The 23,114-nt window shown below is 32.9% G+C and overlaps 1 non-coding gene across 1 annotated transcript; it reads right to left on the bottom strand.

Moving 5' to 3' along the window:
* Positions 1-5,117: 5,117 nt before the first annotated feature.
* On the bottom strand, positions 5,118-5,258 carry LOC135276192 (U4 spliceosomal RNA). The gene has a single exon (XR_010343739.1). It is a non-coding gene; the product is annotated as a U4 spliceosomal RNA (small nuclear RNA).
* Positions 5,259-23,114: the final 17,856 nt, after the last annotated feature.

The raw sequence follows: 23,114 nt of genomic DNA on the forward strand, positions 1-23,114 counted from the left end.
GAGAGACCCGTGTTACCATAAAGAAGATAGGGGCTCATGACCACAACATCTAATAAGCTTATCAATTTAAAAAGTGGAAATGTAGATTGTATTGTGCCATCCTGATGATGCTGGCCTGATAGAATGGAGGATAACCTGTTGAGAAGGCGCAGCACGGGCCAGAGAGTAGATTATATTAGAACAGAAGAGGGCTCTGTCCTCCAGGATGAACTATACATCTTGAATCAAAAGCCTTCATCTGTGTGATCTGGTCGATTCAAAGCTCATATAAGTATTCAAACATATTGAAAGCAGCAGTTGTCTCTACTTACCATCATCCCAATGACCCACTTGGGGAATATGTGTATATTCCCTAATTCTTCACTCTGTGAGTTTAGAGGTTGTTGTTATCAAAGGGAAAATAATTACATGATGTGATACATTCCCCTGCCTGGATTCCTCACGTCAAGGAAGCAGCAAGCAAAATAAGAGGCAGCATTTTGGCAGAAGTAATTGGCTGTGTTCACCAGGAAAATATTTTTACTATTACCCAAATCCCAAATAGGACAGAAACAGATACAAATATTTAGCACCTTCATGTTCTATATAGGTGCCTCCCGGTGTCCTTTTGCCCAATTTTTGTAGAAAATATATAAGTGCAGAAACTCAATCCTCAGAAAGGCCAAGGGACTATGGGCTCATTCTGCTCTGAGATGAGGGCTGGTCATGGCCGTAGTAAGTCATTATCGTCCAGCAGAAGTGCTAGCTTGGAGTGAGATAAATGCAATAAACATAGAAAAGGTAGGCAATGATCATTAGTTGTGGCTTCAAGACCAGCTGCAGCAGTGGGGCCTGGGGTTCATCCAATAACTCTCCTCTATCTCTCAAGAAGAAAGATGCAGTTGAGTCCCGGAGGAGCCACTTACAGAACCTATGCAAGAATGTGGATCTGTAGACACAAAATGTAGATTGTGATGGGAGCTGTGCTTTGCCTCCAATATTTCTCCTGAGGAATGAAGGACTTATTTTTCTAGATGCTGAGTCTGCTGTAAGAAATGCTCTTTATCTGTTCTATCTGCCTGCTTCCTGGTAGAAAGTGAGTACTTGCCTATATGCAGGGGCATATATATGTATAAAATCCTAGTCTTTGCTCCAACCTGGTACAATTCTGAAGGAATGCCCCATCTCCTGAGCGTTACGTGGTGTCAGCTGAGTCATTCAATGTGCCTGCATAGAAAGTAAGCTTCTGTTTTGGCAAATCCTTTCTTTCTTTTTTTCCTTAAATGTTGATCTCAAAAGTGCTTTTTAAATATGTCCTGTATATTTAACTCTTTCTCAGAATCTGCTTCTGAGGAAATCAGCTTGGAAGACAATAGAGACACCCATATAACGATTAATTGTGAAAAGCCCTGTAAGAGCACACTTAGAAATGTGGCTTTCGTTGTTGAAAAGCATCTCTAACAATTTTTGTTCATTGATTGTTTGATATAGTTTTAAATATAAGCCAATTTTGTCATAAATATAATGGCCTTTTGTGTAACACTAATAGAAGTATAATGTGCATAGGGAAGAGAATAAGGAATCACCCTTTCACAGTGACTATCCTAAGACAAGCCAGAAAATAAACTCTAGTAAACAAAGCACCGAAAACCTTGGTTGATTGAAAAGTAAGTAGATTACTGTGAGTAATACTGAGCTATTAGAATAATTGTGATAACAATAATTAATAATAGTAATTCATAGGCATATTTTATATTGATAGTTTCAGAAAACAAGCCCGATAATTAAATATCTTAGTAAAGAATAATAATGGATTGATATTTAATGTATGCAATAAATTAATTTAGAAAAAAGTAAAAGAAAGCTTATTTTATACAAATATATATCTTAAAAAGTTAATTATATATGCTGGTCTCAGTAAAATATAATCATCTGAAGATCTAATAGGTTGACAACAATCTCAATTAATTAAAGGAAATGTATTGACGATCATTTGACTTTGTGCTGCTTACAACATTGGAAAAATGATCTTAGAAGATTGAAAATATATTCATTTATTGACCTTTGAAACATTACAACAAAAAGATATATTTATCTCATCTAAAATAATTTATAATGACTAAAAATCTTTTAAAATATTTAAATATATTAAATATTTAACCTGAAATGTCACCTTGGCAAAACCAATTAGGCCTAAAGAAAGTTTAATAATTAATATATATATATTTTTAAGACAAATAACATCCTGTCATTTTTATTTATCACTCTTTGTAGATACTGACTTAATAAGAAGTTATAGATTAAGCATAAAGGTCTAGTCAGTATGTTTGAACTTATATAAAAGACTCTGAAAATGGAACGGTGGGAAAGGTATTTAATCTGTACTACCAAGAAAATAAAACCTGATTTGCTTTATTACAGTTAGAGTGGGTAACACTGAATGTATTATTCCAATTCCCTATCATATATGAGTGAGAGAGGCAGGCAGAGATAGAAAGCTGAGGAACAAATCTAATGCAATCCAATGACCACTAAATTCACATTAAACCTTTCTAAAGAGGGTTTAGATTTGTAAAAAGGACAATAGCTTATTTATTTAGCAATGAGAGGTGTGCTACGGGTTTCTCTATTCCTATTGTATCTCATATATTGCAGGGCATTAGTAATTAAAGTGCATGAACAGTACAGGGATAGGGTACCCAGATAAATAACAATTGGAAATCTGAAAAGAAAATTATATTTATATTTACATACCTAATTCTATCAAAATGTTACAAATTCAAAGAAAATATACCATAACATTTCCAAATAATAATTAAATATTGAATTTTAAGTAATGATGTGCTTGACAACCAGGTTACAATTTCTGAAAATTTAAGAGTCAGCTTTCCCAGACTAATAAAATTCAGCTCCAGCACATTATTGATAAAAGTCAGACACACAAGTAATGAACAACTGTGGGATTAGTAACTGTGGTCAGGAAGATAAAGGACTGGGGAGAAAACGTTGTCTTTAATATTTGAAAGAGTATATGTGGAAGAGGAACTGCCCTGATTTGAATCTAGAGATTTGTTTGCAATCCTTGATGCAATGTAAGAGAGATTACCTTTAATTTAATGTAATACTAATCAAGAAAAGTTTATCCTCAAAAATGTACTCTGGAGAACCAGCTTCATTTGAAAAATGTGAAGAGCTTAGAAGTCGTCAATCCATACTTACAACAAGAGAAATGCTGAATGAATTGAAAAGCAACAACTTCTTGGATACATGAGAGAACTACACTTGCACAGCACACTATCACCCCCAAGTCTGGAAAGATGGAAGAATGCAGAGAATCACAGTGAGATATGCCTACCTGGGATAGAAGCCACTAGAGCCCTGAACTAGTAGGACAATTAAATATTAATCTTGACATATATCTCAAAGGCAAGTGTGGATAAGAATGGAAGTAGAAACAACCGGTTGCTCCAACCTTAGAGAGAATCCCACATATTGTGAGGTTTATCTACATCAACTCCATTATGTTCTCACAAATAAAAAATGAGATAATATTCTTACGTATCTAGCAAGGGTAGGAGAACAGCAATCATTATAGACTATACTCAGAGCTTTTTCCATAACAAAATCTGCTCTTTATGGAAAATACTATACCAGAGTCTTATTCCAACTGTGTGGAATTTATCCTCACACTCTTGTCTAGCCTTTCTGAATAAGTTAAAACTGGGCAGGTGGGTTGTTGAAAGATATAGGACTAGAGAAAAACTTGTACAGGTTAGAGCCCACAGACACAGACTCATTCAAAATTATGATTTATTCATAAGATTATAGCTCACACACAACCCACACAACTTACCAGCACATCAATTGGCTCAGTACAACAGCACAATAACCACTGCAAGATTCAGCCTGTTGCTGAGGAGGAATATATAGTGAAGCCCAGGGTCAAAAACAAAGACATTGAATATATTTAAAGCCTATGGTAGCTGCAGCTATTGGAAACATTAAACGAAGCAAAGATTAGCCAGATGAAATCACACTAAAGGCCAACTTACCTCAGCACTTAAATCTAATTTAAAAAAAAAGTGTAGCTTTCAACCAAAAAGTAGAAAACATACCAAAACGCAAAAAAAAAAAAAGTTTGAATAGACAAAACCAGTACTAGAATTAGACTCAGATATGATATAGATGTTAGAATTATAACACAGGGAATTTAGATAACTAAAGACCAGGAATAATAGCTCACACCTGTAATTCCAGCACTTTGGGAGGCCAAGGCAGGTGAATCACCTCAGCCTGGCCAACATGGTGAAACCTGGTCCCTACTAATGTAGGAAAATTATCCAGGTTTGGTGGCATATGCCTGTAATCCCATCTTCTTGGGAAACTGAGGCACAAGAATCGTTTGGGGAATGCAGATATAACAGTAGTTAGAAAAAAATTTATGGACTTAAATGTGTATATTAGAAAAGATCAATGATCTCAAAGAAAGTATATAAGTTTCTAGAAAACTAGCAAAAGAAGAAAAATTTAATTTTTAAAAAAGTAGAGTGAATCTAATAGCATAAATGAGAACACAAACAAAAATATTGGTAACAGAAAAATAATATATAAATAAACCCAAAATCTGGTCTTTTGAAAGGATTAATAAAATGAATAAAACCCTAGCTAGGCTAACTAGAAGAAAGAGCAAGAGAGAGAGAGAACAAATGTGTGTGATGTGTGTGGTGTGTTCCTGTGTGTGTATATGTGAGAAAGAGAGAGAGAGGGAGAAAGAAAGAGAATGAGAGAGAGAGACTTTACCAATATCTGAAAAAAGTGAATTACTTCTTTATCTTCTAAACATTAAAATGATTTTAAAACTTTTTAAAAAATGTTTGAAACAATTATATAGCTCCAAATTTGAATAGTTAGTGAAAACAGACCACTTTCTTGAAATAATCAAACCAAAACTCACACAAAGAGAAAAATAAGATACTAGTAGGTCTATATCTACTAAGTAGATTGAATCAATAATTAAGAACATTCCACTATGTATGCACCATACCTAGATTGTTTAACTGTTGTATATCAGAAGCAGAAGGAACACTTCTTTTATATATATATATGTGTGTGTGTGTGTGTGTATATATATGATTCAGTCCCCGTAGAGACTGCCAAAAATTGCCAACACTGACTATATTTCAAGTTGTCATGGTGGGGTATTGGGAAAAGTTTTCAATTAGCAGTAATTGTGCCTCGGATAAACCTCATTGGCTACGATACTGCCACTGCGCAAAGCTCAGAAGGAACCCTTCTTAACTCATTCCATGAGCCCAGCATTACTTTAATACCACAAAGATACAAAGGTATTACAAGAAAACTATCAACTAATATATTTTATGCATATAGATGAAGAAATCCTCAACAAATATTAGCAAATAAAACTCAACAATGTATTAATAAAGGAAACATATTCAAAATCTACAAAAATATGAGGAAGAATTCAAGGAATGCAAGGCTAGTTTAACTTTCAGAGTTCAGGGGACGCTATCCATCACATTCGCAGGTTTAAAAAAAATTAAGGTAATACAAATTTATTTTAAAAAACTTTTGACAAAATCAAAGTTCTCATTAAAAACTTTCAATACACTATAAATTGAAAACTCTTAAGTTTGATGCAGAAATTTGTAAAAATCTACAATAAGCAATCATGTATAATGAGGAGAAACTGAGTGCTGTAACCCTAAAACAAACAAAAAAAAGTGAAAAATGCATTTTTCTCCAGTTCAACCCAGTCCTATGGTGAAAGTCCTAGCTAGTGTAAGAAGACAAGAAAACAAGAAGCTATACTGATTGAAAAGAAAGAAATGTAACATTTAAATACTTCACAGGCAACATGAATCTCTATGTAGAACATTTCAAAGAATCAACAATGTAACTGCAGGACTTAATAGCAAGGTCACATGAAACAAGGTTTACGTAAAACATTAATTGATTTTTATACAAAACCAATAAACAACTGAAACTTAAAATGTTAAAAACAAATCCATTCACAACTACTTCACCAACAAAAGTGAAATATTTACAACATATGTGCAAACTAGATTTGTGTAAAAATATAAAAATTGTGAAAAAACCCAAAAAGATCTAAAATAGTGAACTCTCCATGTTTATGGATTGTAATAGTCAACATTATCAGAAAGTCACTTCTTTCCAACTTGATCTATAAAGTCAATGCAATTACAATCAAAATTCCAGGAGGATATTTTATTGACACAGACAAATAGATTCTATAGCTTTATAGAAAGTCAAAAGATTAAGAGTAGCCAACACAATGTTGAAAAGCGAAGTTGGAAGTATTATACTACCAGATTTCAAGACTTACTTTAAAAGTGCTATGATTAATATGCACTGTTGTTTGAGAATCTCACTCTGTCACCCAGGCTGGATTGCAGTGGAGTGATCTTGGCTCACTGCAACCTCCAAGTCCCAGGTTCAAGTGATTCTCTTGCCTTAGCCTCCCGAGTAGCTGGGATTACAAGTGTTCATCACCATGCCTGGCTAATTTTTTTAAATTTTTAATAGAGACAGAGATTCACCATGTTGGCCAGGCTGATTTCAAACTCCTGATCTCAAGTGATCCTCCCGCCTTAGACTCCCAAAGTGCTAGGATTACAGGTGTGAGAACTAATAGGCACATATTCCAAAAGAACAGAATAGAAAGCTCAGAAAGGGCCCCACATGAATATCAAAATAGGACTTAGAGAAAAATGTAGTGTTAATCCAGTGAATAAAGGATGTTCTTTTCAACACACGGTGGTGGAAATATTGGATGTCTATTTGAAAAAAAAAAAAAAAAATGAGAATCTAAACACAGATATTACAATTTTTACATACACACCCTTTGCCCTCCAACACACGCAGCTCAAAATAAATCAAATAACTAAATGCAAACTGTGAAATTGTAAAGCTTCTAAAATAAAACATAAGAAAAAATCTATTTAATTTCACCTTTGCTGATAGAACACCAAATAAATAAGCCATGAAATAATAATTGATATTTTGAATTTTAATACAATTAAAAACTTCTCTGTAAATGACACTATAAAAGGAATGAAAGAAAAGTCACAGATTGAGGCAATATATTTGTGAAATACATACCTGGTTATGAAAAGGACATATTCAAACATATCTTCAAAATATCTTACAACACAACGTGATTTTTTAAAATTAAAAATGAACAAAATATCTGAGCAGATATCTCACTAAAGAAGATATGTAAATGGCAAAAAAGAAGAAGATATGCAATATTATTTGTCATGAGATAATTCTGATTTAAGATAACATGAGATACAACTACACAATTATTAAAATGGCTAATATCTAAATGCCTGACAACATCAAATGACTGAGAATACAAAGCATGAAGTCTCCTTTATTGCTAATGGGAATGCAAAATAGAACAGAACTTTGGCAGACAATTTGTCAGTTTCTTACAAAGCTAAAAATAATTTCATTGTATTTTCCAGCAATTTTAAGATATGTTCACATGAAAATTTGCCTCCAAATAGTTATAGAACCTTTTTTATAATTGACAAATTTGGAATCAAAACATTCTGTAAAAAGTAAATGTATAAACTGGTACCTCTGTATAATATATAATGTATTTTATTGCACAGTGAATTATTCCTCAGTAAAAAATTAGCTATCAAGCTGCAAAAAGGTATAGATGAATCTTAAGTGCATATTGCTAAATAACATAAGCCAGTCTGGAAAGGCTGTGTACTACATGATTCCAATTATATCATGTAAAAACAAAAGTAGAGGTCTAGTGAGAAGAGTCATTTCTAGGAATTAAGAGGAGAGTTTAAAAGAGAAGTACAAAGTTTTCATGAAGTAATTATCTACCACATAAAACATATTTTTCAAAATCCATAGAAATTAGTAGCAGTAAGAATATACTTTGATATATGAATTCTCAGAAAAAAATAACTTGTGATATTTTAGGATTTGGGGATGGATTTCAGAATGTGACAAAACAATCCAACTGTATTACTAGATATACATGAAACAACCCCACTAAATTGAACAGGAGTGGGACAGGGAGAACTGATCAAAGAAAGTCTGTAAAACAATGAAAAGAAACTGCATATAAGCACTGCACTCTAATAGGCTTTTTTCCCCCTTATGAAAGTATACATTAACAACTCTGATACCATTATACAATTTTACTGGAATTGAACAATGAGGAAAATGGATGGCAAATTGTAGAAGCCAATGTTAAAGTGGAAATTTGCATAGAAATAGTAGTTGGAGGTTGGAATAATCCATGGTCATGGGTCAGTATGACATCAGCATACACTCACTTAAAGCTTAATACAGATGAAAATAGTTGCATCTAGAAATATTCATAGACATGTTTATATACATGGGATGTCAGCTGAGAAGTTCCTGAAGCAATAACACCCCAGTAGCAATGAGCACACCTAACACTCAGGTCTTTATTTCTCATGGCATTCTTCAGTAGAAGGACCCAAAGCTCCTTGTAAATAGCTGACCTAGAACAGAACCAAGACATAAACAAGATGAAACCTGGAGTGTGTTATAGTGCCAGAGAGTGAGAATTAGTAAACACACACAGACACACGCACACACACAATGACAGGGGTATGTCAACTAGAGAAGGAAGCTACCTGAAGAGTTCTCAATGCCCAAAGCTGAAATGATTTTAGCAGCAAAATAAATAAAGGAGCATTGGGTATAACACAAAGCCCTAAATAAAGATCTGTGAGTCCATATTGGTATAAATAAATGATTGAATAAATTAATAAATGAGGAGCAATAGAAAATTTTCCCTTGCAGATTTCAAGTAATGTATGAAATATTGTCTTCTCAAAGAGGAGGAACATAACTTCCAACTCCTTAAGTCTGGGCTATTCAGGGTGAGTTTCTTCCAGAAAGAATAGAGAAGGAGAAGGAAATGATGGCTTCAGTGGAGACACATAAATACCACTCACCCTTAAGATCAAGATCAGTGTCAACAGTGATATGTCATTAATATGTCATGTAGGTAGGATGCATGCTTGAAATGGTGTGATGACAGTGGCACTTTACCACTATAGTCTTCCTTCCAAAATCATATAAGCCCTTTCTAATCATAAGAAAAATCTCAAACAAATCCCAATTGTGGGTCATTCTACAAAATACCTTACCAGTACTTTTCAGAACTGCCAAAGCCATCAAAAAGATGCAAATCTGATAAATTGTCAGAATCAAGAGGACCCTAAAGACATGAAAACTAAACTAAATTTAGTGCTCTGTAGAGGATATTGGAACAGAAAAAGGACATTAAGGCAAAAACAAAGGAGGTTTGAGTGAATATTACACCAACATTGCTTCATTAATTGTAACATATGTGACATACTCATACAAGATGTTAATAGGAACACCTAGTGGAGAGTGTTTGGGAAATCTCCGTACCATCTTCCCAATTTTTCGATATCCCTAAAACAGTTCTAAAATAAAACAACTTATTAAAATACAAAACACTCTACTGTGCTTATAAGCTCCACAATACTGAAAATGTTCATGTAGAGACTGGAGGATTGTAGATTGGGCATTTTCTTAAAATAAATGTGAGCCCGACCTAATTTCTTCATATAAAATCCTTCGTATTGCATTACAAAGTCAGGCCTACCTCTCATACACCTGAGCCTCAGCATAGTTTATTTGACTCTGTATAAAGTGCTGACAAAGTCAGCGTCCTTATCTACTAAGAACTTACAGTATATAGAAAAAAACACAGTTAAAACTTTAAGACCTATGATAGGGGTCTGCCAACGTGGTAACAGGAGTAGACAAGAAGCAACTTAGCCCAATTATAAGGGCTTGGGAAGATTTTCTGGGGGGAAGTGATTTTCCATTTGAATCTTGAAAATGGGTAATAATTATTTAAACTAAGAAGGGAGCGAAGAGCAATTTATGAAATAAATCAGGAGGGCAAAACTAGGTGAGAGAGCATCTTAGCGACTTGAAGTCATGGTGCAGAGTGAACTATTGTATCCCCGGATTATTCTGAGGGAATATGTAGGAGTCAGACTATGGTGAGTTCCATCTGTCATATTGAATAACTTGCATTTACCTGGTTTTTCAAATTAATCTTCCCTTTAAATATGTAAATTAACTCTATTCACTAATATAAATTTCTTTTATCCTGAAAGTTCTCATGAAAATACATATTTTCCTCTTGTTCTGGTTTAATGTGATTGTTTAGCAGGAATATTTGAGGGCATGTTTTGACTAATAGCTGGATATTATTACAAATTTCCTTCAGGGATGTATTTCAGAATAGCTGCTATGAAGAATATACATATAACTTTTCTCATTTGAAATAACGCACTAGATTGCTGTTTTTCTTCCTCAGAGAAAACTTTAGAACATAATGGAACTAGGCAGATGTCACTCATTATTTATCAAATAGTCTCAACCACTTCCTCTAAGAGCAAAATAACATGAAACGTTGTTCTATTGCATATAATATATTTTTATAACCTTTTAAATTTCTTTAAAAAACAGAATGAATTTCTTCATTGGCATTTTTTAAATGTTTTAGGCATTGATTTGTGCTTCTGTGCACAAAATGCCAAAGATAATGAGAGAGTCCTTAAACAATAACTAAAATGCCAGCTGCTGATTCTGTAATCCGAAAAGGTTTACATAGACAATTGGTCCTCACCACACATGCTTGCATTCTCATTACTTCCTCTATGTGTTCAAATAAATGTTCAATGAGTAGCTCTTTTTCTCATTATAATTTCTTAATTAAGTTAATAGAGACAAACACTGTGAATGTGCATCTCATAGTGTGAAGAAAATATCACCCACCAAGTAACACGTCCCCTACTAGGGTGATTAAATTAACAAAACTGTAATTAAATGAACAAGAACTGTTGGCTTCAGAAGTGTCCCATACACAGTATTTTATAAAGTGATGAAAGGCATTCCCAAGCAGATAACTTATATTGTCTTATTACTGATTGAACTCTGTAAGAAATGTTAGTGTGCTAATGTTTATTTATATAATGGTAACTGCTACAAAAACCTTCTTAGAAAACATCTAATTTATGTATACAGAAAAAAATCCATGTTTATTAATATCAAATTCAGAGTACATTTATATCATTTGAAAGCAATAATTACACTAGCATCTGCAAAACATTTTTGAGGTTCTTGAATATTTGATAATAAATATATATTCCAAAATAACTGCCTTCCTTCCTTTTCCAAAACACTGTGTTTAACTGTAATTCTTTTTAATAACAGTTAATTGAGGGGAGGTTACATACAGAGTTGTATAGATGTAAGCACCTTAAGTTAAATGAGCCAGGCACAGAAAGATAAATGGCATATGTTCTCATTCATATTTAGAAGATAAAAAGTTGCGCTTATGGCAGTAGAGAGTAGAATAGTGTTTATTAAAGTCTGGGAAACACATTGTATGCATCTATTAAAACATCATATTGTATCCAATAAATATATACAATTATGATTGTCAATTAACATTAATATTAATAACAAATAAATAAATATGATTACTTATAACCGTATATAATTTTTGAAACCTGAAAACTTTATTACTATCTCATTGAGACAGAAAGTAAGTCTCTTCTTAGTCTTGCATCTAAGATCATTGTTGCTTCCACCCTAAAATTGGACTTTTTATCTTCTCTAATCTCAGTCTAAAAAATGAACCTGACTTCCCAATTAAAATATGTATCTTTCAGTTTTTAATATACTCTATAATTTCTTCTTTACACTTGCTTTTATTTGCTACTGCTTTGGTTAAAAAGTAATTTTTGATCTTTCTTTCTTTCTCTTTCTTTATATCTTTCTTTCTCTCTCTCTCTTTCTTTTTCTTTCTTTCTTTCTCTTTCTTTCTCTAATTTTCGTTCAGCTACAAGTAAGATCCAGCCTAAAGTTTAAATTATCCGTGAAGTCATCTTCAATAACCCAAACTGCCACTTTTGTGAGTGTCCCTCTCTTATACAATCTGACTCACTTTAACATGCCCAATATTAATTTACAATGATTTGCCTATCACTCCTAGAAAAATTGAAATAAGTAAGCGTAGGTATAATATTCTATTTATCTGCACATTATTGGGTGTTGTTGGAATGCAGTACAGTGGCTGAATAAAAGAAGTGAATACTTTCCTGGGTACAAGTGAATTAGGCTGATAGTTCTGTATTTTTTGGCTGAATTTTCTGCATAGAATGCATGTTTTCATCTTGATTTTTTATGTAATTTTGAACAAAAAGTGTGTCTAACCATGAAATTGTGACCAAAAAAATCCCTCATCTAAAGTGGATTATAATAAAACTCAGTTATTTTAGGGATGAAAGAAGCAGATTGGAGCTGCAGCATGTCTTGCATAGCATTCACTTATGGACTTGTTTTCTAAGTATTTGAATTAATACAAAATGTCCCAAATGATAGGAGATTAGGTCCTCTACATTAGCTAATCCTTTGTGAAGTAACAGCATGCCCAAATGTTGCTTAGTTCTAATCAAAGACCCCATCCATGTGGTGAAATAACAGCAAAAGGAAAGCTGCTTTGATATGCTAATGATTCAATGTGTTATTCATGCAGTGTTGCTCACCATGGACACTGCTATCAATTCTAGCAGAGAAAACAGTTATTACACTTTGTTTTATTTAATTTCCATGCTTTACTTGAGAAGTGAATATGAATGAAGAGAATGCTAATCTTTGTTTTCAAAAAACCAAATCGTCAGAGGAACAATAGATCTTGCTTGTTCTTTGCCTTAGATTTACTTTAGCTTTCTAGAAGACATTTCACTTTTCATAGAAGTATGTGTTTTCACTCCTGGCATGATCTTTTGCTCCCACACACTAGATAGTTTTATTGAATAAACACAGTCAGTGTTATATTGTTGACCAATTTCTATTAATAATAGATATGATTAATGGAATGCTTTCTATATTAGATGTTTTGTGTGTATTATCTCTAACAAGAGACATTTTAAGAAAACTGATACTCAGGGAATGTACACCATTTCCTATAGTCACACAAAGGAAAATGTGTGAAAAAGCATTGAAATTCATGTTTAATTCGTTACACTGGCCATGTCTTTTGAACACCACTGTATTTATTTGGATGGGCCGTTGTACTGTAGAAACAAACACCCGCCTGATCTCAGTGATACGGCACAAAATAAGTTTATCTCTTTCTCAGGCTGTCTGTCCTGTATGAGTTGACAGGATGACTGACTGTAACTAGTGTGATGAATTTCCTGCATCAACACAGCTGTAGAAAGAGAATACGGTGAAAGACCATCGGGCCCTTCAAGCTTCTATGTGCAAAGAGCACATTTTTGTTTACATTATATTGACCAAAGCAAATCCATGGCCACCACTTTAAAAAGCTCTGGGCAGTTCACTTTTTCTATTAACCTGGAAAAAAAAATTGCTATAAATATTTGGTAAATGGCATTAATGACTGCTGCACCATATTATGCCCCAAATCGATTCTGAAATCTATCATTTTGGAGCTTACATCATTGAATAGTGAAATACATAAATCAAAAATCTGATAAGATATAGTGTAAGCAACTGTGATATATATTTCTATTGCTTCTTAGTAGTGGTCTTCAAGTACTCTGTTCTGGTTTTCTATTGCACCCCTCTTTCCTTATTCTATTTTTTAAAGGGAAAATTATTTCATTCCATGTTCCCCACTTTCCAAATAAGCCTGAAAATGTGCTGCCACCTTAAATGTCCTGAAGCTCTGCTTATTCATTTCACATTACCTTCAAAACAGTCACATTCATGACATGATTGGGTTGAAAGAGAATGAAAGACCAGGCTAGTGCTTAACACTGCCTGATTTTTGTCAACTTGGCACTACCACTCATATACATATGGACACATGTCTTCTAAAATCCAATTTCTTTGTCATTTGCCAACCAGAGAAACTCACATGCAATTTGAAAGGCATAAATTAAAAAGAGGTGGTTATCGATTAATGGTCTTACTGGTCGCAGAGAGCAGCTTGCTAAGACACAGTGGCCTCCACTGGAGTCTCCTTCAACTGCCATAGACAAGGCAGGTTCCCCAAAGCTTCTCCAGAACGGTTTCATCTGCTGTCCAGTCTGGTTGTCAGGTGGATTCAAATTCTCAGACTCTCCTGCACTCTCTAGTTTTTCCATCTGCATCAATGTTTGAGGATGATACATTTAGGAATTATTTCTCTGAAACTCAACCTACCTCTCGGCAAGTTTCTCTATTTCAGATCCTCCCATATTCCTGTGAATCTATTTCATATTATGTACCAGAAATATGCATTTTCCAAATCTGTTATGACTTGATATTACAGCCACAGTCTTCAGTTTAGAGTGTATGGTCTTTCAAACCCAAGCGTAGCTACAGTCTTTGCTTTCCTTTATAATGTGATTAATCATTCTGATTAATCAAGCAAGAATCAACTATAGGCTATATAACAAGTATGCACTTTAAATATAAAGACACATGAATTGAGAGTAACTAGATAGGAAAAGATATACTATGAAATTCGAAAGGCTGGGCGTGGTGGCTCAGGCTTGTAATCCAAGCACTTTGGAGGCCAAGGCGGGCGGATCACCTGAGGTTCAGAGTTCAAGATATACTACGAAATTCATAGGGTTAAGGAGACCAAAGTGACTATATTAATACCAAGGAAAATAGACTGCAAAGGCTACTACCAAACAAGAAGGACATATCATAATGATGAAAGAGCCAGTTTATCCAAAAAACTGTAATGGTCTATTATGTAGAATCTATAAGAGACTTAAACAAATTTACAAGAAACAAAACAACTCCATTAAAAAGTGGGCAAAAGGACAGGAGTAGACACTTCTGAAAAGAAGACATGTATGCAGCCAAAAACGATATGAAAAAAAGCTCGTCATCACTGATCATTAGAGAAATGCAAATCAAAACCACAATGAGATACCATCTCACGCCGGTCAGAATGGTCATTACTAAAAAGTCAAGAAGCAACAGATGATGGTGAGGCTGTGGAGAAATAGGAATGCTTTTACGCTGTTGGTGAGAATGTAAATAAGTTCAACCATTGTGGAAGACAGCGTGGCAATTCCTCAAAGATCTCGAACCAGAAATACCATTTGACCCAGCAATCCCATTACTGTGTATATACCTAAAGGAATATAAATAATTCTATTATAAGGATACATGCATGCTTATGTTCCTTGCTGCACTATTCACAATAGCAGTAACATGGAATCGATCCAAATGCCCATTAATGATAGACCAGGTAAAGAAAATGTGGTATATATACACCATGTAATACAATACAACCATAAAAAGGAATGACATTATGTCCTTTGCAGGGACATGGAGGGAGCTGGAAGCCATCATCCTCAGCAAACTAACAGTAACAGAAAACCAAAACCATATGTTCTCACTTATAAGTGGGAGCTAAGCAATGAGAACATATGAACACAGGGAGGGGAATAGCACACACTAGGACCTGGAGGTACAGGGGAAGAGAGAGGCTCAGTATAAATAAAGAGCTAAGCATGCAAGGCTTACTACCTAGGTAACGGGTTGGTAAGTGCAGTAAACCACCATAGCACACGTTTAGCTATGTAACAAACCTGCACTTCCTGCATATGTGTCCTGGAAGTTAAAATGAAATTACATTAAATTTAAAAAATCCGTAATGGTCACAAATGTGTAAACACTTAATAACAGGGCCTCAAAAACACATGATGCATGATTGAAAAAAAAAAAATGAAGAAAGCAACAGAAAATTCTATATCCTAAAGTAAGACATTTAAAAATACCTATTGAAGTATCTTGTGATAAACAAAAATTATCAATATATTTACAAAGAATCTAGACAACATTATTGACTGCTAAAACCATCTGTCATGTTTAGAGCTCCACATCCAAAAAGTAAGAATGCATAGTTATTTTCTACTGTGCATGTTAAATCCCCAAATATAGTTTATATACTGGACCATTAAACAAGTCTTACTTAATTTAAAAGCATTAATATTGTATAGAGTATGCCCTTTGATCACATCAGAATTAAATAATAAATTGAAAAGAAAGATCGTAAAACAAAACCTAAATACAAAGATATTGTATACCACACTTCTGGAACATCCATATGTGAAACAGTAAATCACAAGGGGCAAATTTTAAACTAAATAATAACTAACATGTAAATGAAACATAAAAATTACTGGAGCAGAGATAAAACTATTCTTTTGGGAGTATTCTGTTTACTTATAAACACACTATAAAAGAAGGTCTAGAATTAGTTGCCAAATGTTCCAACAGAAACATTTAATCATAATTATGTATTAGGTGAGAACTAAAAAGGACCAATCATATACCACAAACAAATGGTATTAGCACCAACAAACCAATGACAGTTTAACTTTCAAATGCCAATCAAATTTATATTGACAATAAGAAAAAAAAATATGGCTTGCTAGTAGTATTTTTAAGGGGATAGCATTAAATTGGAGAGAATTGACATATTAAAAATATTTGAACTTCCAAACTATGAACATGGCTTATCTCTGTACTTATCTAGGTCTTTTATCTCTTTTATCAGTATTTTTTAGTTTCTGCATAAAGATCTTCCATCATTTTTCTTAGGTTTATCATGAACTTTTTTCATGCTTTGATGTTATTACTTAATTTATATGAGCCAAATTATTCATTAATGTTATATAGGAATACTATTGAGTGTTTTATATTGACCTTGCATCTTTCAATCTCATTAAATTTATATTTGGAGCAGAAATGTGTTGTTGTTTGGTGGATTCCTTGGCCTTTTATATTAATTTATATTGAATTTTGTCTAAAGTCTAAAAGATAAATAACCAAATGTAAAGTATAGTCTTTGATTGGAGCCTACTGAAAGAAAAGGTAAATAATATATTTTGGGGATAATCAGTAAACATACTATAAAAGAAAAATCTGGTGACAGAGATTTTAGTTTCATCAGATCATGGCCATGTAATAAGAAAGAAGAAGAAAAAAGTCAAGAAAACAGTGGCTGACATCAGGAATTATTTTATGTCAATTTTTTTTTTTCAAATTACATCAATCAAATGCTCACTGGGCAGTGAATAACGTTTGGAAATTATTATTAAATCGTTAGGTGTGGTTTTAACAATTGTTTTTATTTGACTCACACTTAAATATCTTTTGAAGAATATTCTTCAGGGACAATTACAGCAAAACATTAAAATGTATTATCAAATCTGTATATATTTTTGTATTTGTTGTGTTTTCATTTTTACTTTTTTGTACATTTGGTCACTTTCACGGGAAAGAATAAGTAAATGTCAATATTTGCTAGAGCATCACAATTGTACCTCACACTATCTTGGACCTGACTGTTTTATTAGAAATCTACCAACACTCTAATGGCACATTTTAGTGAGTTAGTTCTATTTATGCTGTTTGAAACACTGCAGATTACATAATTCAATAATTTACAAATACATTTTAGGACTAATTTCTAGAGAATCCCTTGCTGACTAATGGTTGTACTTTGTATTGTAAGTAATAAATTCTACACATAAGAAGTTATTTTAATATTTAGGTTTGATATACATATATGTACACACATATAATGAACAGATATGATCTATAATTATGTATATATAAAATTCTATTTATCTTCTTTATGTGTAAAACAGATAATGTAAACTATCTGCTGAGATGAGATGAAACCATGGGAGACTAAATTACAATTTAGAAAATAAAAACCAGTATTTCATAGAAAGAGAATCTGGTGACAGAGATCATAGTTTTGTCAGATCATGGTCACGTAATAAGAAAGCAGAAGAAAAAAATCAAGAAATCAGTGGCTGACACTTCAGGTATCACTTTATATCCCAATATTTTTTCAAACTACATCAATAAAAGGAAGTTTTAAAATCTGACCTGGAGATTATTATGGGGTTAAAAACTTCCAGGCAGAGGAAATTGTATTTATGCAACCAACATGTGTCATTTCACAACCTATATTTATTGTATAGTGCCTTTCATCCTGAAGTGCTTCACAAATTTGATTTACAAACTCTGTGTACTGCAATCATTTTCATTTCTGAAATGCACCTCATCCGTTATGCATACGTATATTGCATTTTATGAATTTCAGGATATGGCAGAGTAATCCCCAAATATAACAGAGTTCGAAGTACTATTTTATGCCTGCATGAAAACAACATGACAAATTGCTTACTCTGGTTTCTCTGACAAATCTCTCTTTTCAGTAAGTGGAGATCTAATTGAAATGTATACTTCAACTTCCAGGCAGCAAAAGACAAAAAAGTATCAACTAGGGGCTCATGAATGGGAGATGCATTAGTTAGTAAGAAATTTATTGAGTTACCACTGTGTATACAAAATCTATTTAGGTGCTACATGGGGAAATAAAAAGTACAGCCTCTAGTCTTGGTAATCATACCAATTAATTTGCACAGACAAAACATACCCACATCTGGATTTGAGTATTTTCTGTAAGTGGCAAACCAACAGATGTGAGCAAACATATGGATCAAATTCAATTCACAAGTGCTGAGTGAGTGCTGTGAGAATAGTCTAATCAGAGCAGGACTGATTTTAATTTCTGAAGGAAGTAAATCTGAAGCAGCTTTCTGTTGTTAGAAAGGCTAAAATACTCCTAACACTTATTGTGGACTTAGTAGTAACACTAACTGTACTTTTATTGTATTAACAATATAAAAGTTTATATAATTTCTGTGTTTTTATTTGTTTGCTCATGTGATGGTTCATTCATTCCTTCATCCTTCCATGTTTTCTACCACACATCCATATATATTCAACCATCAATTATAAAAGGACTTCAAATACATCAGAAAAAGTGATAGAAATCGATGACAAACTAGGGAACAAAGCAATCTATATCCTCAAGAGAGGATTATTATTATTATTATTATTATTATTATTATTATTTTTTTTTTTTTTTTTTTTTTTTTTTTTTGAGACGGAGTTTCACTCTTGATACCCAGGCTGGAGCGCAATGGCGCGATCTCGGCTCACCGCAATCTCCGCCTCCTGGGTTCAGGCAATTCTCCTGCCTCAGCCTCCTGAGTAGCTGGGATTACAGGCACGCGCCACCGTGCCCAGCTAATTTTTTTTTTTTGTATTAGTAGAGACGGGGTTTCACCATGTTGACCAGGATGGTCTCGATCTCTTGACCTCGTGATCCACCCGCCTCGGCCTCCCAAAGTGCTGGGATTACAGGCTTGAGAGGATTATTATTATTAAGACAATATGGTTTTAACTACCTGATAACACTCACAGATTTAAAAATAATTATAGAATAAAAAGCCCAATAAACAAAATAAGTATATATAATTATAATATATAGTTATATATTAATTATATAATATATATTTTATATATACACATAATTATAGATAATATATAATTATTATTGGATCCAAATATATATATATATATATGTCTCTAATTTTATGAACTAAGGAATAACAAACTATAAAGAGCTAGATAAATCATATGATTTAAGTTATTGCTTGGTTTATGAATGTAGGTTTTTGATGAATTAAACATTGCATTGATCTAATAATAATTCTCCCATTCTTAATAAATAATTTCAGCATTTTTTCAGGAATTCCATTTCTTCATCATTTATGCCTAAGGTTTCTCTTGTCTCTGGACAGGTCAATATATAGAGGTGGTGAACTGTAATGAATATACTAAATAATATACTTGAATATTACATGTTAAAAGATCCTACATTTTTGGAAATACCGTGTATACACCCACAAATATGTTTACAAGCATGTATTTATTCATGTATAATATCTATCATATACATATGTGCACACCTATACCTATACTATCTTTTACTTACATTTTCAGAATTTCATAATATATGAGAACGTAATTTATTTTCAAAATGCAAGCTTGCACCAAGGCAGAATTAGTTTATCTACTTTAAAATAAAATTTCCTTTGAAAAAAAATGGCAACTTATGTTTAATCAAATAGCAAGAGAAAATTTATCTCAGATGTAACTCAATAAGTGCAAAAGCTTTTCTAAGTTGTAAAAATTACTAGTTTCCTCTGCTTTCTGACAGGCTTATCTAATGAATGGCAATTAAAGATCCGTTGAGTGAATGTGAAGGATAATAAAAAAATATTAGGGTGATGACAAGAGGAAACTGACAAAAAATGAAATTGCTGAGAAATCAAAACTAAGGAAAGAAGTGGATAATTAGAAGGCAAATAGCAAGAAAAGAGTCAATAAAGGGGATATGGAATATAAATTTAGATAGAAATTGTTTAGAGCATCTTCTCAATATTGAGAACAAAACTCATTAATACCAATTGTGTGACTAAGTCTTCTCTCTTAAAAACTAAATGAATTTCTTTTCCTTTGTATACTTTTAAAACTTGACTTGGTTTAATAAACAATACCTTGTTTGCATAATGCCATTATTTTCAGATGAATTAAATATCCCCCTGTTCCTATAACTTTACTGAAATTTTATTAATTCTAACAGTTTTCTTGTGGAATCTTTAGGTTTTTCCTGATATAAAATTATACCATCTGCCAGTAAGGATAATCTGACTTTCCAGTTTGGATGCCCTTTGTATCTTTTTCTTATCTGATCTTTCTAGCTAGGACTTCCAGTACTATGTTGAATAACAGTGGGGACTGGACGTCCTTTTCATGTTCCAGATATTAGAGGAAAGGTTTTCAGTTTTCCCCCCATTCTATATTATACCAGCTGTGGAAAATTCAGCTGATGTAAGCAATATTTATAGTACAAGTGTTAATGTATTTAATAATTCTTAGTGTTTGTTCACTTCAGTGTTTTTGTCAAACAGTAGTTACTGTTTTATTTTCTTTTCAACTTTTGTTTTAGATTCAGCAAGTACATGTGCAGGTTAGTTACAAAGGTGTATTTTGTGATGCTGCGATTTGGGCAATGATTGAACCTGTCACCCATGAAGTAAGCATAATACCCAATAGGTAGGTTTTCAGTTCTTGCCGCACTTCCCCTATCCCCAGTCTAGTAGTCGCCAGTGCCTATTATTCCTATCTTTATGTGTGTGTGCACTCAATGTTTAGCTCCCCATTATAACTGAGAAAATGCAGTATTCACTTTTCTATTTCTGCATTAGTTTGCTTTGGATAATGACCTCCAGCTCCTGGAAGTCCTAGTCAGAGCAATCAGGCAAGAGAAAGAAAGAAAAGGCATCCAAAGAGGAAAAGAATTACAACCATCTCTCTTCATTAATGATATTGTTCTATACTTAGAAAAACTTAAAGACTTTACTGATAAACGACTTCTGTAAAGTCTCAGGTTACAAAATCAATGTACAAAAATCAGTATCATTTCTATACACCAGTAATGTTTTAGCTGAGAGCCAAATCAAGAACACAATACCAATTTCAATAGCCACACAAGAAAATGAAATATCTGGGACTATAGCTAATAAAGGAGATGAAGAACTACAAAACACTTCTGAAAGAAATTAGAGATGATGCATGCAAGTACAAAAAGCTTCCATGCTCATGGATTGGAAGAATCAATATCATTAAAATGGTCATACTACACAAAACAATTTAAAGATTCAACACTCTTTTTATCAAATTACCTAACATCATTTTTCACAGAATTAAAAAAAAAAAAAAACTATTCTAAAATTTATAGGAAACCAAGGAAGAGCCCAAATAGCCAAAGCAATCCTAAGTAAAAAGAACAAAGCTGGGAGCATCACATTTCTCAATTTCAAACTTTACTACAAGCCTACAGTAAACAAAACAACATGGAACAGATACAAAAACAGAAACATAGACTGGTGGAACAGGATAGAGAGTCCAGAAATCACCCACTTACAACCATGTAGTCTTAGAAAACTTGATAAAAATAAGCAATGGGAAAAAACTCCCACTTTAATAAATGAAGCTGGGGTAACTGACTCTCATGTGTAGAAGACTGAAACTGGACCCCTACCTACCACAACATACAAAAATTTAGATGGATTAAAGATTTAAATGTAAAACTTTATGTCATGTTTTGTATGTTAATTTCAAGTGTGTCATATTGCTTGATATTAGCTTGTCAATGTAATATCACGCAGAAAAAGGCACAAATGAATTTCTACATATTTATATTGCCACTTTATGTAGTACTTAGTCTTCATAGCTAGAAATGAAGAAAGAAGCTCCATCACTGAGTGTCAGTGGAGATAAAGAAATAGCAATCCATAGAATCTCCTTATTTCTTTTGAAATACAAAGTATAAATTATAATTTTCCAAAGTACTTTTCTAGAAGTTTCCTCTGAAAACTAAATCAGAGTTTCTAAAACTCTTTTACAAAATATTTTTACTAAAACATAATGGCAGAAGTTTGCAAATAGGACTTTCAATCATCACGTAAAGGAAATATTGCCTTAATTCACTCTCCAGACAATAGATGAGAGTTAAGTTTTCCTTCAAATAATTTTTAAGAACCTCAGGCTTAAGTGCTTCGTCAATTTGAAAAACTGAAAAGACACTTTTAGAACCAATTTACTACATCAATATCTGTGATTTGTCATATTTGAAGTATATCACACAGAAGAGTGATCCAAGTGTTTCCCTCTTGAAGTTTCTAATTGATTGCATTCAAAGCCTCAAATGCATTCTTTAATATAACAGGCAGCCTTTCCTGAAAGATGCAACTTTAAAAATAAGTTGCAGTCATTTATCACTTATTCTAAAACTAAGTAAACTGTTATTTTAAACTCAAAGATCATATTTAATAAAATTTCCTTTTGATAATCAAAGATAAACCATGTTAAACAGGAAAAAACATAATTACACTTACCATCCACATCTTAAACCATACCATATCTAAATCACATTATTTTTTTCTAAATAAAAACAGAACACGCAGTAAGTGTATTGCATTTTTCATTAATCATACAAATCAGTAGTCATGACACAGTTCGTCTTAGAAATAACTGAATGGTTTTTTTGTACCATTGATCTTGGCCAATAATTTTGATTGTGAATCTAAGAATGAAAGTAATTGAAGAATCCTTGTTTTTGGATTTGAGTAACTCAC

This window comes from Aotus nancymaae, unplaced genomic scaffold (assembly GCF_030222135.1).
Source record: "Aotus nancymaae isolate 86718 unplaced genomic scaffold, 86718_ANA_hifiasm-v0.15.2.pri h1tg000020l, whole genome shotgun sequence".
Taxonomy (NCBI): Eukaryota; Metazoa; Chordata; class Mammalia; order Primates; family Aotidae; genus Aotus; species Aotus nancymaae.